Raw genomic sequence first — 16431 nt, 5'->3', positions numbered from 1 at the left:
TTAAAGGGTTAGTATCCAAGTTCTATAAAGAACTTAGCAAACTCAATACTCAATAAACAAATAATCCAGTTAAGAAATGGACAGAAGACACGAATAGACATTTTTCTAAAGAAGACATCCAGGTGACTTACAGACACATGAAAAGATACTCAATATCACTCATCATCAGAGAAATACAAATCAAAACCACAATGAGATACCACCTCACACCTGTCAAAATGACTAAATTAACAACACAGGAAACAACAGATGTTGGTGAGGATGCAGAGAAAGGGGAACCCTCTTACAATGTTGGTGAGAATGCAAACTGGTTGCTTCCACTCTGGAAAACAGTATGGCAGTTCCTCAAAAAATTAAAAAAAAAACGGTACTACCTTATGATCCAGCAATTGCACTACTAGGTTTTTGCCTGAAGGATACAAAAATACTGGTTCAAAAGGATACCTGTCCCCTGATATTTACAACAGCATTATCAACAATAGCCAAATTATGGAAAGAGTTCAAATGTCCATTGACTAATGAATGGATAAAGAAGTTGTGGTGTGTACACACACACACACACACACACACACACACACACACACACACTGGAATCTTACTCAGCCATCAAGAAGAATAAAATCTTGCCATTTGCAATGACATGGATGGAGCTGGAGTGTATTATGCTAAGCAAAATAAGTCAGCCAAAGAAAAACAAATGTCATGATTTCACTCATATATGGAAATAAAACAGATGAATAGGGGGAAAAAAAGAGAGGCAGACCATAAGACAGACTTTATCTTTTTTTCTTTTTTTGTTTTGAGACAGTGAGCGAGAGAGTGAGAATGCACAAATGGGAGGGGAAGGGGCAGAGAGAGAGGGAGGGGGAGAATCTTAAGCAGGCTCCATGCCTAGGGCAGAGCCCAACACAGGGCTCGATCCCACAACCCTGGGATCACGACCTGAGCTGAAATCAAGAGTTGGGCACTCAACCCACTGAGCCACCCAAGTGCTCTCTAACACTCTAAACTATAGAGAATAAATTGAGGTGTAGGGGAGATGGGCGGGAGGATGGGTTTAAGGGGTGATGGGCATTAAGGAGGACACTTGTTGTGATGAGCACTGGGTGTTATATGCAAGTTATGAGTCACTAAATTCTACTCCTGAAACTAATATCACACTATATGTTAACTAACCAGAATTTAAATAAATTTTTGAAACAACAACAAAAACTCCACTGTATGAATTCTACCCACTGTTGCCTTAGCAATAATAGTACCCATCGTTTTGATAATGGCATAAGGTGGTGACTTCAGGTTTATTTACCACCACCTTAAAAGAAGAACTGGGAAGGCGTTTGGAATGGTTTGTGTCCCAAACAAAAAAAAAATATACCCTAAAAGGGAAGAACATGATTTATGTATAAGAGATAACTGGAGGGGCGCCTAGGTGGCTCAGTTGGTTAAGCGACCCACTTCGGCTCAGGTCATGATCTCATGGTTTGTGGGTTGGAACCCCACATCGGACTCTGTGCTGACAACTCAGTGCCCGGAGCCTACTTCTGATTCTGTGTCTTCCTCTCTCTCTGCCCCTCCCTCTGCTTGCAGTCTGCCTCTCTCTCTCTCTCAAAAATAAATAAACACTAAAAAAAAATAATAAAATAAAAAAAAAGAGATAACTGGAGCCTGGGTGCTTAAAATGGCTTCCTACTACTGTAGACTTGTTACTTCCTCCATTGCCTCTTCTCAATTTAGTGTGATAAATGATATAGTGTAGTACTATATACTGGCATTACTCAAATGTAACATAAACTGGTAAAAAGTAAAAACCAATTTTCCCATGTTAACCCAGTATACTAGAATGATCCTAGAACAGTTTGGTTACCATCAACTGTAAGGAATGGATTCACCTGGCTGAAGAATGCGATGAGATGAAGAACAAAACAGGAAATCAATGCTTTCATTGGCTTTTTAAAAAGCGTGTTATTATTTATTTATTTTGAAAGAGAGAGAGAAAGTGGAGGAGGGGCAGAGAGAGAGGGAGACTGAAACCCAAGCAGGTTTCATGTTATTAGCCCAGAGCCCAAGGCGGGGCTTGAACCCACAAACTGTGAGATCATGACCTGAGCTGAGATCAAGAGTTGGACGCTTAACCAACTGAGCCACCCAGGCACCCCCTTTCCTTGGCTTTATATTCTCTATTCATTTCCACTGACTTACTTGTCTCTTCATACTCAGATGCCACACTGTTTTAATTAGCATGTAGTTTTAATAGCATATTTTAATAGCATGTAGTTATGCTTTGATATTAGGTAAAGTGAGATTTCATCTTATTATCAATATTTTAAAAATATTCATGGTGATTGATACTCAATTTTCTCCTCTAACTGAACTTTGAAATCAATGTGTCAAGTTCTATTTAAATAATACCTCCAGCATTTTGTTGGGGATGACATTCAATTTTGGTACAACTTAGGAGACTTGATTTTTCCCATCTGGGAAGACAGAGATCTATTTATTCAGGTCTTCAACTATGTCTCTCAGTAAAGTTTCGCAGTTTTCTTCATATAAGTTTGGTGGATTTTGGTACATTTTATAGTTTCTATGTAATTGTGAATTGTGAACGGAACATTTTATTCCTGTTACATTTTCAACTTGCTATTTCTAATGAATGGGAAAGCTACTGACTTTGGTATATTTTCCCTGTGTCCAATTACCTTTTTAAATTCCTTCATTTTAATAATTTTTTCCTTGGATTTTCTAAGTAAAGAATCATAAATTCTTTCATAATAATGACAGTTGGTAGTTTTTCCTTTTTAATATTTATAGTCATTTTCATTGCCTTAATTATGAGAGGTCCACATCTCTAAATAAGATGTGGAACAGTTATCAGTAATAGTAAGCATTCCTATCTTGTGCCATGTTTTGAAGAGAATGCTTCTAATGAATTGCCACTAAATGCAATGTCTGCTGTTGATGTTGATCATTATCGTCTACCTGAAATCAGCAATGGGTGTTTACCTGTTTTCCTATGCTCCCTGGAAATAAATGTATTTGGATTAGAATCGTCATCATGACCAGAGCTCATCTGGTCTTCTTGCTTCTTTACCTTTTTTCTTAAACCAAAACAGAAGCATAAATATGAGTCCCCAAACAAAAATTTTAAATGTGCTAGACAAGTACAAGCATGAACAGAAATCCTCAAACAAAAACTCAAAAGTTACTGGACAAAACTCTATTATTTATATAATCTTTTAACAATTTTGTTTCCAAGATGAGTATTTAAAATCAACTAATGAGCTAATGTAAATTCATTCATTCAATAGATACTTCTTGGGTGCCTCCTATATGCAAATGAGTTCATTATAAAATAATCAGCTGGAAGGTCACTTAATCTAAAACTGTTTTAGAGTCAAATATGAATAATCTTAGTTTGATCGTGTTTTACATACATATATGCCTAATCACTTTCAAACTTTCCAACTGTCCATGTGCTTCTTTCTCCAGAGTTTATGAACAGACTATTTTCTTAATGAATGACCTAACGGCACAGACGAAGAATTTAGTAAATTTTTTCTTTTTTTTAATGTGGTACAGTTCTAACCACACTAAATTTTATAGTGTTTAGGAGGTTGATAAGGAGCAGCGGTCCATGAATTACTAGAAACTCAGAGGAAAGGGACAGATTCAGATTAGTAGATTCCCAAAATATGAGATAGAACTCTCAGACCTTTACAAGATACAGCTTTGCTTTTGAATTTTCTAAAGTTTAGAAAATCTAAACCTTTTTAAGTTCTAACATCACTATTATAAACATTCAAAAATAAGAACCAATAAATAAAGGGGAAAATGATATTCAAACCAGTTTACTAATCCTCTTGGAAGCCTTATTAGCTTACGAATGATGATGATCTTGTATCATGTTAATGTTCTGAGCATTTAAAAAAACAAATACAGCCATTTCCCTGTAGTAATTGGTGTGAATCTATGGATAATCCTGATATTACAAGGAACAGGCTAAGTACATGTGTATTCACTGGCTGATCTACTTTAATACCTTTTTTTGCTTATCTCAATCCAATATATCTTTTTAAAGTTAATTCCTAAAGCTTAAAATTAACCTAAACATTTTTCATTAACATGTACTGTTTCAGTAAATAATACTTTTGCATCACAAATTCCCAGTACAGAAAAACTCATTCATAAGTATAATGTACCTAAGGCGATTGGAAAAACTAACCTGAAAACCAAAAAAACCTGAATTATATAACATTAGGTGTAAAAACATTACCAAAATGAAAATCTTTATTATCAATCCAATATTATGTACTTAAAAATAAGCTTTCAAAAGTGGTCAAGTATAACTAGACCATCTGTGAACTGCAGGGAAAACACTGACAGGAGTTACAGAAGTCATGGTCATTTAAGAAAAATTCTTCATTTCCATAGGTTGATGGTCAAACTAAAAACACACATTTGGGAAATTGAGGAAGTGATAGCCTTTACATTGCTAAGGAGTATTGTAGAGAAAACCCTCAAGTTTATAATGGCTATAAGGGAAATGGCCTCTCCAAGAAGCTGGAGGGTAGCAGAAGCATACACAGAGCTGAAGACTGGTATGCTTCTACGAAATAATTTCTTCAAAGTAGACACAATATAAAGTTTAACACAAAGTTTCCATGTTCCATCTTTCCTGGAGATGCCTCTTTTAAATGGCTTATTATAAGGTGGAATATGTCAGGTGAAAGATAGCTGCTGTTATCAGCAGACCCAATGAAGAAGCTCTTAAATCCAGGGAGACTGAAACATAATTTTTGTTAGGCAGTAAGGAGCACATCAACCTGTGAAGTATATAGCTCATTAATTATCGATTTCAAAAATTTGTTCTAATAAAAAATTCTTGGAGATTAAATATAATTAATATTATTTGTACCTTGAAGATTTGGATGGTGGTGTCTCTTCTGTTCTGGAACCAAGAACTGAGCTTCCGATTTCCTTCCTATTATCAGAACGCATCCCTTATTTCCGACTTTCAGTACTTGCGTTCCTGCCAACCTGTGCCTGAGACCTTTTCCCGAATACTTCAGTAGTTCCCCTGGGATTACAATGCATGCTTATCCCCACCTCAGTACTTGGTGTTAAACTGCTACTTTATCAGGTCTCCTTGATGCTTCATTTTCGTGTCTGCTATAGAGATCTGCTAGTTAGCAACATGGCTGTCTACTGCCACTACCTCAAGGAACCAACTAAGCTAATAAGTAACCAACATCTGGTCCTAACCTGTTCATAGAAACAAGAATGAGTCTAATTTCACTCTGTACCTGGGAACTATAATAGTCTCTGAGCTCTAGTCAGCTCCAATAGTATTTTCAATTAGCTTCAGCTTCCTGTTCAGCTTTTCGATTTCTCTGGAAGTGAGTCCTGATACTTTTGCAGCTATTACCAAGAAGATGAATCTTTGCTCCATATCAAATGGTCTACGTGATTCTTCAGCTCAGACTCTCAGAAAGGATACCTGCCAGAAAACTTCTGCTGCCATGCCCTCTCTCCTAAGATACTGCACCAAATCAGTCCTAATTAATCACATCCCTTGTAATAACATGTCTGAAATTCTGACAACAGTGAGAGTGTTGAGAGTTCCCTGAGAGTCAATACTATACTTTCAAGAAATCCTAGTTATTTTCTTTATACATCCCTGGTCTGGTACTTGCACTCCTTTCCCCCATTCCTACTGAGTTGCAATGATCTGTTTACATATCTGTCTCTGCCATTTAACCATGAATTCCTTGAGAGGAAGAGTAGTTCTTATGTTTATAAGGACTTAACCAGTGTTTAACATAACGCCTGGCACATCTAAGAGGCTTGGTAAATGATGATTGTGGAAATAAACAAATATACGCTTGTGGATGAAAACGTGATTCCTTAGCAAAGGAATACTGACTGAGTCTGGCTCAAGTGGTAAACAAGGACACAATCAAAAGAGAATCTTCTGATTCCAAACTAGGAATCCAGACAGAGATGATAAAAGATACTCTAGGGGCGCCTGGGTGGCTCAGTCAGATGAACATTCCACCTCGGCTCAGGTCACGATCTCGCGGTTTGTGGGTTTGAGCCCCACGTCGGGCTCTGTGCTGACAGCTCAGAGCCTGGAGCTTGCTTCGGATTCTGTGTCTCTCTCTCTGCCCCTCCCCTGCTCATGCTGTCTCTCTCTGTCTAAAAAATAAACATTAAAAAAAAAAGATACTCTAAAGTTTTAGTGAGAAAGGTATGGCATAATTTATGGGTATCTGGTTTGTTTGTTTTTTATGTTTTTTTTTTTTTTTTTTTTTTGAGAGAGAGAGAGACAGAGCACAAGCAGGGGAGGGGCAGAGAGAGAGGGAGACATGGAATCCGAAAAAGGGTGCAGGCTCCAAGCTATTAGCATACAGCTGGACGTGTGGCTCAAACTCAGGACCCATGAGATCGTGACCTGAGCCAAGCCGGATGCTAAACCGAATGAGCCACCCAGGTGCCCCTATGGGTGTCTGTTTTTTAAAAGTTGTTCAAACATATCTTTAAAACTAATGCTGGTAAATGCTTAAGTTTGGCTGTTGTAATAAGAAGACATATGAGATTTTTCATTTTATTATTTTAATAGAGTAAAAATTCTGGTTAAATGAATATCTTCTTAAGTAGGGATGCAGGCAAAAATAATTTGTGGCTTGAGTCTTAAAATGTAGAACACTCAATTTTCAGGCACCCCTCCCAAGTGACTACAACATATAAAAAACTGCATATTTGGATTTTAAAATGGTTCCACATACTTAAAATTTTAAAGTACACTTGACTCTTGAACAATACAGGTTTGAACCGCACACATCCACTTACACAATTTTTAAAAATAAATACAGTACAGCTCTGTAAGTGTACATTCTCTTCTTTATGATTTTAACATTTTCTCTAGCTCACTTTATTGCAAGAATACAGTATGTAATACATATAATACACAAAATGTGCGTTAATCCCCTGCTTATGTTATTGGCAAGGTCTTCCAATCAACAGTAGGTTATTAGTAGTTAAGTTTTTGGAGGAGTCAAAAGTTACATAGGGACTTTCAGCTGGGGGTGGCAGTGGTGCCCCTAACCTCTGTGTTATTGAAGGGTCAACTCTAATTGCAATGTTACCAGCTGCCTATTACTTCACTTAGCGTTTTCAGTACATATTACCAATTCTTTTCTACAATAAAGAATAATTTTTGCTTCTATAATATCTTTCCAAAAAGGGTTAATGAAACTCACAAATTATTCTAACTTTTGATTATAGGAATAAAAACAAATGGACAGTACATCTGGTGAAATTTTTAACAGTATATGGATTAGGGAAGGCCAGAGAGATGAGAATATAGCTTTTCCAGTTTGAATGAATACTGGTAGTTATAACACAGAAGTATGTGGCAATTGTTGGAGAAAAACACAAATACAAATATGATTTAGAAGATGCTCAAATTTGGTAGGTTACCCTTTTTGCTACATGAAGGACTAAAAAGGAGGGTACAGCAGTGGAGGGAAGAGAAGCCAGAACAGAAAAGGTAAGGGAAATAGAGCATATGATTTATTTGGCATAATCCTGAACCAAGTACAAGACCCAGACTGTGGTATCAGCCAGGAATACAGGTGACACAGGCAGATTCAAGCAGCAGGCAAATTGGTCTAAGGCCATTATTTAAAGAAGAGATGAGGAGACCAAGTTAAGAGAAACCTGGATTCATAAAGAAGAAATTTAGTCCCCAGAAAATTGGCATAAGGCCACTGGGGTATAAGATAGGAATCCATAAGACTAGAATTAAATCATAGAGATCACTTCCATTAATAAAGTCAAAAGTGGCCAATTAGCCATTAAGCTCCTTTGTCTTAGCGTCTGTGGTCAGGGTAAACCTAATAGGTGTCTAGTTAGGTGAGCTTTCATATGAGAAGAATATAGGAGACCAGTCCAGCTGACAAAATTAATTCACTTTCATCAAAAAATAATCATTTCCTCCCTTCTCAGTGATCAAAGCCTTCACCAATCAATCCTTTCTCTTCTGTGTAAGATAGGATAGGCTACATTCCTCAAATGTAATGGCTCAAACACAACAGAAGTGTGTTCATTACTCTCATAAGAGCTCAGGACCAGGGTTGGGGATGGGATCAGGGAACTCTGATTCAGAGACTAAAGATGACGTCATTATCACCTGAGGTGCGGGAGGGGGTGGGGGGTGGTATGCAAAAAGTTCATGTGAGAAACTTTCCTTGGCCAAGCCTAGAAGTGGTATAAATCACTTGTGCTCACATTCAGTTGAAGAGAACTTAGTCACATGGCCACACTTAAGTGTTAAGAGATGAAGGAAAATGAAGAAGAAACAAAACAAAACAAAACAAAACAAAAGAACTGGGCATCCACAACCCTAAATATTTTGGGGGAAGAAAAGAGATTATGGTCAACAGCTTGCAGTCTGTCATACCAACTTGGGGTAACAACAACAACAACTCATGGGATATAAAGGACAAGGGAGAAAAATATTAGAATTATATGTACGTTTAACAAAGACTTGGAGAGATTCACTTCTAGAACAAGCCACTTCTGTAGGACTGGAAGCCTCAGGAGAGGGAACACTTCCAAATCACCTTTATCAATTTTGCAGGACACTAAACTGCTGTGATTGACTTACGTTGACGGTTCCACACATTTCATCTCCTGCATTCTGTATCTCTTCCCAAAGTCTTAGACACAGCCACTACTGGCTTGAAGTTTAATGTTTGCATGTGCACTCTCCCTAGCTCTGTATTTCCAAATTTAGCAAAATTTTTATGTATCTCTGACCCTTTCACAAAACACTGCAGTGAGGTTAAGAAAACACTGGGTCTGATCTTCCATTCTCAATGGTGGGAGCTGCTGAGTGTAAACAGATGCTTTGTGCTCCCCCTCCACAGATCTCCCCGCATCATCTATGGGAGGCCAAAAAGTAATTACCGTCCTACAGTTTACTTTACAAAATCTGAACTGAATGATCTACAGGGAAAAATATAATGGTCTTCAAATTTTTGCTCTGCAATTCTAAAACTGAGTTATTCCTAAACTAAATTTGGTAACAGATCGCTATACTCAAATTATCAAAATAAAAAACCTAAAAATAAAATATACTCAAAATATCAAAATATCAAAATAAAAAACTCTAAATCGAAAGTCTAAGCAACAGAAAAAAAAAATGCCTGAAAACCCCCCCCCACACATACACGTTTTAAATTCTAACAACTTTCTTTCATTAATATAGTAAAATTCACTCTGAAAATAAAGTATCATCAAACTTCAAAATAATGAAACTACAGCATATGTGACTTTGACAAATATTAACTGTATTAAACCTAATACAATTACGATTTCTTGGCTTCATGCGGGCCAAGGAAAATATAGACATTTTAAGTTTAAGGGAAGGCATCACTGCACAAGTTTTAGATATGGCAAATTTTGTGAAGATAATTGAATTTTTCGTGTCAAAAAGATCTTGTAAAACTGCTACTGAAAACTACCCAAGCACGGACCTCAGGGTTGGCCACACAAGCTACCTTATTTGTAAGTGCAAAGCCACAGAGCAGAAAAATGAAATCAGAGATACCTGAAGGTAAGAGAATTTAAATTTGCCTTTTCATTTTATTCCTCCTAGGAAATTGTATTTTATACCTCTTAGGAAATTATTTATGGGAATTGCTAAATATTCTTTTCAAGTTTGCTAAAAACATTCAGGGAATTATTTTTCTAGCTCTAGAAAGCTTTGTCTTTTTGGTCTTACTGAAAAATTGTGAGCTACATTTTAATCTCAGTTTTCCTACTTATAAAAATGGGAGAGTCTACATGGAAATAAAAATTTCAAACACACCTATAAAATGAAATACATAATGTATTCATAAAAACAAATAATGATCACTTTTAGGTAACTTTGTGGAATGTCTGAGTCATGTTGACATGGGCAAGATGAGTGGTTTAAGAAGTGGTAGAAATGATAAAAGTTACATTTTTTAATTACCTCATCTTTCCAAAAGAAATAAAAATATTGTGTCAATGCAATTATCTTCTTTGGAATTTCCAAACTCAGACCTCTGCAACTAGTACTTAGATGTTACTTCTTAAGGTAGTGAAACAAGGGCCTGCAGGCAACAGAGTACATCATTATCCTTCCAATGAATAACAGAAAGGGAAGGTTCACTGCCAAGGCACAGTCTCATGTTACTTCAGGTCAGCAATTTGAAAATTTACCCTGTGGTAACGTCTGATTTTCCCAGGGAGGCAAGATTAAATGCCAGATAAAGGATTCACTACTTGACAATTAGAGAAACTGATGCCTACAAGCTGATAATACCCTAAAGAGGTAACTTGAAACAATTATATCAATTATCTAAACACTATATAATGTATTACCTTTTAGCAGTGAGAAACAGAGCCATGAGAATGAAAAATGGAAGGAAAAATAAAAACCATTTGTATTAACCAAAATTATTTTGATTACTCATCCTTATTAGTTTCTTTAAAAAAACTGTTTGATGTTAAATCAAATCAATACTAATTTTTAAAAATAAAGAATGATTAAGCATTTATTTGATTTCATGTAGAAGGCTGAGTATTTGTTATTAGGTCGCACCTGATACTGGCAACTGTACTAACATTTTCATAAAACACCAAACAGCAAAGCTCTTTTAAATTTAGACTTTTATTTTATATTTTTTAGGATAAGAATCATGAAATTTTATTCACATCTATTTTTATTCTGGCTAAAAAGATGTTCATGGAAGTACTACACTTGGCTTTCTCAAATGGCTTGAGGCTCATTTAAAAGCTTCTAAGAAGATAAAAGGGGTAATATTTTCTTTGCTTGTTGGGTGGTCGAAAGGTTAAGTATCAAATTCCCAGTGTGGGAAAATCCCAAAGTACTCTAGGTGAAATGTTTTGATGCTAGGTACGTGTGTCCATGTGGAAGTACACACAGCTGAAGACCAGCCAACAGTATTTCCTGGGCCGAGATCAAACAAAGTTATAAAATTAAAAAAAAAATAAAAGCAACTGACCACTTACTCTAAAGTCTACGTGTAGTTATAGTAGCGTACATTTTAAGGTTCTTTACAAGTTTACAAAGCACTTTCACAAATATTGTCTCAGTGTTTTGAGGAAGATTGATAGGAGGATGATGTAAGTAAGGCATGTCTCTAACGAGGCCATATGTGTCGTGGTTTACTGCGTACATCGCGTCTCTTTTGGTCTATTCCAGGCCTTTGCTCCAGCAATACCTCCCTTGCCCTGCCTACCTAACTCACTATTTTTCTACTACTGGGTACTTCCCTCCAGCATACACATGTTGGTATTCCTCCGTCTTAGCAGGCTTCCTGTCCCACTTCTCCATTTAGCTACCCTTCCCTTCTTCCCCACCTTCTCTCCTGCATTCATTTCCTGTCTCTGACTTCCTCTACTTCAGCAGGTTTCCCCTCTACCACTCCACTAAACTGTTTACCAAGGGCGCCAATGACCTCTTTGTTGCTAAATCCAAAGGCCAATTCTCAGTTCTCATCTTACAGCATCTGACACAGTTGATACCTCTTTTTCCTTGAAATAATTGTCTCAGTTTCCAAGATACCACTCTCCTGATTTTCCTTTTACTCCTCTGGCAGTTCCTTCTTGGGAGCTTCTCTACAAGTCCTTGGACCTCATCTCTTTTTAAAATCTGTGATTACCCCCTTGATGATCTCATCTAGTTTTTACATATTATAAATACACTAACAAATCCAAAATTTTTACATGTACCCTTCTGAATTAATATAAATTCCACAAAGGCAGGAATTTGTTTACAGTGGTAAACTTCTGCCTCTCCAAAGCCTACAAGAGTCTCTGGCCTGTAGCAGGTTCTCCAATATTTGCTAAATAAATGAATGGATGAATGTGGTTATAAAACTTATTATAATTGTTAAATAAAGATTCCTTTAAAAATTAAAACATAATATTAAAAACTCAATAATCAGCTGGTATTAACAATGTAATTGACTTCAAAACTGTGCTGTTGGGGAGGCAATACAGTAAAATATGTTCAATAATTTGTCTTTTGTGGAATGGGAAATTTTTTGATATGGATATATCCTCAAATTTCAGATATATAAATTAAAAATTTCTGTTAAATGTATCTGTAACCAGGGCACCTGGATGGCTTAGTCAGTTAAGCATCTGATTCTTGATTTCGGCTCCTGTCATGATCTCACAGTTTGTGAGTTCGAGCCCCACATCGGGCTCTGTGCTGAAAGTGTGAAGCCTGTTTGGTATTCTCTTTCTCTCCCTCTTTCTCTGCCCCTTTCCTGTTACCTCTCTCTCTCTCTCTCTCTCAAAAATGAATAAACAAAACAAAAAGCATGTGTAACCACTTGAACACTAGAATTAGGATGTATAATTTTCAAGTCACTGGAGTGAGAGAAAAGAATCAAAAAAAAGGACTAATACAATGTCAGGGCATAAGAGAAAAAAATTATACATGCTCATGTAATACAGCAAAAACAGATGCAAATATGTCAATGAATATAGGTGAGTTAATATAGGAGCTGATTCTGTGTCTCCCTCTCTCTCTGTCCCAACCCCTGCTCACACTCTGTCTCTGTCTCTCTCAAAAATAAATAAACAGTAAAAAAAAAAAAAAGAGCAACTCTCACATTGTATTTTTAAGAAGTCATATAAATGTTCCTTACAAGAGCCAGAATTAAACATTGCCAAGAATTCTTGAAAATGCACAAAATTAAGGGCCAAAAGCATTAAATGGGGCAAAGAAAAATTCACCAAGAAGCTATTACACACATAAGGCAAAATAGTTTAAAATTCTATAATGGAAAACTGGTTAGAAAAATGCAATTTGACCAATTCACAATCATGGCTGAGATGTCAACAAATCTCTACTAGAAATGGATAGGTCAAATGACAAAATCATGTAAGAAAAAAATTTGTGTAACAAAACAAATAAGATGTTTATTTGTTTTTAATAAACAAAATATATAAACTGATCATATATTATTCTTCATAAAAATATCAATAAGATAAAAATGTGGAAGTTATATAGGCTCAATGAAATATTCATAGACTATTAGAGAATAGGAAAAATAAATTTACCAGGAGTACCTGTATCAATACAGGTAAGGTTTTTAAAGATAATATTAAGTAAAAATACAAACTAGAAAAAGATACTATAAAATCAGTATATATTATTCAAGGGTACATTCACTTATAATAATATTATGAAAACTTGCACAAGAATGATAAAAATCAAGTTTAGAACAGTGGTTATCTCTTTGGGGAAGAGAGAATTATGACAGAGGTATATATGCTAACAGTTTATTTTTTAAGCTGTCAGTGCATCTATAGCTATGCATTATATTATCTATGTACTATATTTTTGAAAGTTGGATATATGTCATTTTAAAAAATCATTCAAGTTTTATTCCTTCCCTCATATGGAAAAATGCTAAAAGTTATTAACAAAAAAAAAACCAACATAAAAAAGACCACTTTGGGAAATTTAAGATATACTATTACACAATTGGGCAATTCTTGGGTTAAAAAAGAAATTAAAACTGAGATTACAAGCTTTTTGAAAATAAATGACACTTAGGGATTTACAATTAACAATCTGTGTAATTTGGTCAAAGCCATTACTGAGAGGGGAAAATTAATAACCTTAAATGTATTTAAAGTAAGAATTTAAAATAAGAATTTAAAGTAAATAAACTATGTATTCAATACAATAAGCCAAAAAATAAATAAAGATAAATTTGAAGAAAATAGAAGGGAATAATTACTAAAGATAAAAGCAGAAGTAAAACAATAAAACAGTAAATAAATTTAATTTTAAAAGTATTATTTGAAAAGACCAATAAAATAAGCCCCTATCAAATCTGATTTTTAAAAAGCACTGAAAATGAAATAAACAATATTAAACATAAATTACATTATATCCATAGTTTGGAATAGCACCTAAATATAAGATAAGAATCAGAGATCTATGATTTATCGATATAATAATGTCTTAATATAGTATCGGTCTAAAAGGCAAGAACAATAGGGACAGTATGGTCACATATGTGTTACGAAGAAAATGATATATGTGTTTAAGTTTATAGGTCTGTAATTATATTTTAAAGGCCTGAGATGAGAGAAAACATTTATGACCTATAAAGTAGGAACAGGATTTCAATTTTGCCATGTCCTAGAAGTCAATAAAAAACAAAAATTGGTGAAGATATTAGAAGGCAATTCCCAGGAAACTATAAACAAAAAAATTCTCTACGTCACCAGTAATCACAGAAATGGAACTTTTTTTTTAGAAATGTAATTTGTAACAATCATGACAAATCATTTCTTCACACTCGAATTGGAAACAATCAAATTTGATAATATTAAGTAAAGGGGACACTAGAAGTTCATGACGATCGGGATGAAGTATATTTGGATGCAACCATTTTGAAGAACAATTCAATAGTTGCTATTAAAATTTAGTAGCGATGGACCTAGCAATTTAACATGTGTGTCTACATAGAAACCTGATATTCACTGTAGCAATGTTTCTGATATTGAAAAAATAGAAACAATCAAAATTTCCATGAGTGAGATAATAGTTAAATAATGGAGTAGTGTATAGCTATTAAAAAAGGATATGGTAGATTAAGAGGTGATAGTACACTGGGGTGCCAGGATGGCTCAGTCAGTTGAGTGACCAACTTTTGATTTCGGCTCAGGTCATGATTCCTGGGTTGTGGGGACACAGCCCCACATTAGGGTCCGCAATGAGCATGGAGCCTGCTTAAGATTCTCTCCCTCTCAGGGCACCTGGCTGGCTCAGTCGGTTAAACATCCCACTTCAGCTCAGGTCATGTTCTTGCGGTTCGTGAGTTCAAGCCCTGTACTGGGCTCTGTGCTGATAGCTCAGAGCCTGGATCCTTCTTCAGATTCTGTGTCTGTCTTTCTTTCTCTCTCTCTCCCCCTCCCCTGCTCATGCTCCCTCTCTCTCTCAAAATTAAACACTTAAAAAAATTAAAAAAAAAAAAAGATTCCCTCACTTCCCCTCTGCCCTTCTCCCGTTTCTGCTCTCCCTCCTTCCCTCCCTCCCTCTCTCTCTCAAAAAAGGGGGAAAAAAGAGGTGGCACTATAGTAAGATTCAGAGGATACATAAGTGGGTGAAATAAACCAAGTTAAGAAAGAATGGGTAAAAAAGAGAAACAAAATTCACGCTTTAAAGAAATACACATACACACAGACTTTAGAAAAAGTTGTGGAATGGAGTATTGTTTTTTAAAAAGCAAACAGCACATATATTATTAGCCCAATTTTAGACAAGAGTTACTAGCTTTGTTTAGAGAAACCTTCCTCAAGCATAGAGATAGCAACCGAGTCTAGGACCAAATCCAGTGTTCTTTCTACTCTAGACAGCTTGGCACACTGGAATAAAAGTGCATTGTTTTGTACTCCTTCAGGCCTATGTTCACCACTTCCCAGTTAGGTAACCTTGGGAAAAATAAGCTCTCTGAACCTTAGCATTTTCAACTGACAAATGGACAAATAAACTCTAGCTCCACAAATTACAAAGACAAATGAAAACTACATGAGAACAATTCCTTCTCCCCTGGCCAACAGAAACAGTTCATCGAGAATCCTCTGTTAATCAGCAGGGTCCAGAAATAGTCTTAGGGCAGCTCAGCCCCATGAGTAAAGTTTGCCGTGTCAAGTGCCTCTGTGGCACTGTAGGTTGGAAGTTTCTAAATATGTTCAAGATGATAAAACTATTCCGATGGCCTGGTATTTCCTTGAGGCTCCCATCTGCCTCATACTCTAGCACCTTTCTCTCAGTTTTTCTGGCTCAGTTCCAAACATCTAGATTATACGGTATGTGGTAGGTATTTCATTTATTTCCTAAGAGCGATGGCTGACCCTTAATGACAAAATCTCTAGCTGTGCACTACGCCACTGTCTTCTAGGCCTGGCTACATGACTCTAAGATAGTTTTTCTAGGTTGCAATCAAAGAAATGAACATAACACACCATTAATAGTCTGTACTATTTTACCCTAAATGAATCACCTTGAACTTACCCAGTTGTATTAGTTAGCTCAGGCTGCCATAACAAAATACCACAGACTGGACGGCTTAAACAGAAATTCATTTTCCCGTAGTTTTGGAAGCTAGAAGTCCAAGATTGAGGTGCCAGCACAGAAAGTTTCTGGTGAGAAGTCTTTCTGGATGGCAGATGGTCACCTTCTTCCGGAATCCTCACATGGTCTGTCCTCGGTGTGTGGGCACACTCAGAAAGTGTGAGTGAGCTCCCTCTCTTTGTGTCTCTTCTTATAAGGACACTTATCCTATCAGACCAGGAGCCTACCCTTATGACGTCATTTAACCTTATGACTTTCTTAGAGATGCTATTTCC

At 36.1% G+C, this 16431-nt stretch overlaps 1 protein-coding gene across 3 annotated transcripts in view; it reads right to left on the bottom strand.

Annotated features, from left to right (window-relative positions):
* MICU3 (mitochondrial calcium uptake family member 3) overlaps positions 1 to 16431 on the bottom strand; it is a 110673-nt gene that overhangs the window by 64749 nt on the left and 29493 nt on the right. The window lies entirely within an intron of this gene.

The sequence above is a fragment of the Lynx rufus genome, unplaced genomic scaffold (genome assembly GCF_022079265.1).
Source record: "Lynx rufus isolate CCGP_SWC_20201006 ecotype Redwood Valley unplaced genomic scaffold, mLynRuf1.p SCAF_3, whole genome shotgun sequence".
NCBI lineage: Eukaryota > Metazoa > Chordata > Mammalia > Carnivora > Felidae > Lynx > Lynx rufus.
Note: the sequence above shows the minus strand (reverse complement) of the source record. Positions and strands in the feature narration are given on the sequence as shown.